Below are 241 nucleotides of genomic sequence, written 5' to 3'. Positions count from 1 at the left end.
GATAAGAACAGATACTACACTTGATCTTAGCCAAAAGGCCGAGAAGCGATGACCCCCAAGCGCTTGCTGCCCAGTGCAACCTCCCGGGGCGGGTCTCACTTGTCGTGGTGCCGTCGTCTCCATTGGGCACGAGAATGGCTGCTTGCGCACGAGAACAGCTGCCTGCGCGTCACGCCCGCCCGTGGTGAATCGCCCCAGTCTAGGCTTGCTGTTCACAAATGCACAAGGCTCAACCAAATGG

The 241-nt window shown here is 58.5% G+C and overlaps 1 pseudogene; it reads right to left on the bottom strand.

Moving 5' to 3' along the window:
- LOC121938922 lies at nucleotides 1-50 on the bottom strand (annotated as a pseudogene; the record flags this gene model as incomplete).
- Nucleotides 51-241: the final 191 nt, after the last annotated feature.

Source organism: Plectropomus leopardus, unplaced genomic scaffold (genome assembly GCF_008729295.1).
Source record: "Plectropomus leopardus isolate mb unplaced genomic scaffold, YSFRI_Pleo_2.0 unplaced_scaffold37832, whole genome shotgun sequence".
In the NCBI taxonomy this organism is placed as follows: domain Eukaryota; kingdom Metazoa; phylum Chordata; class Actinopteri; order Perciformes; family Serranidae; genus Plectropomus; species Plectropomus leopardus.
This window is presented reverse-complemented; position numbering and strand designations above follow the sequence as displayed.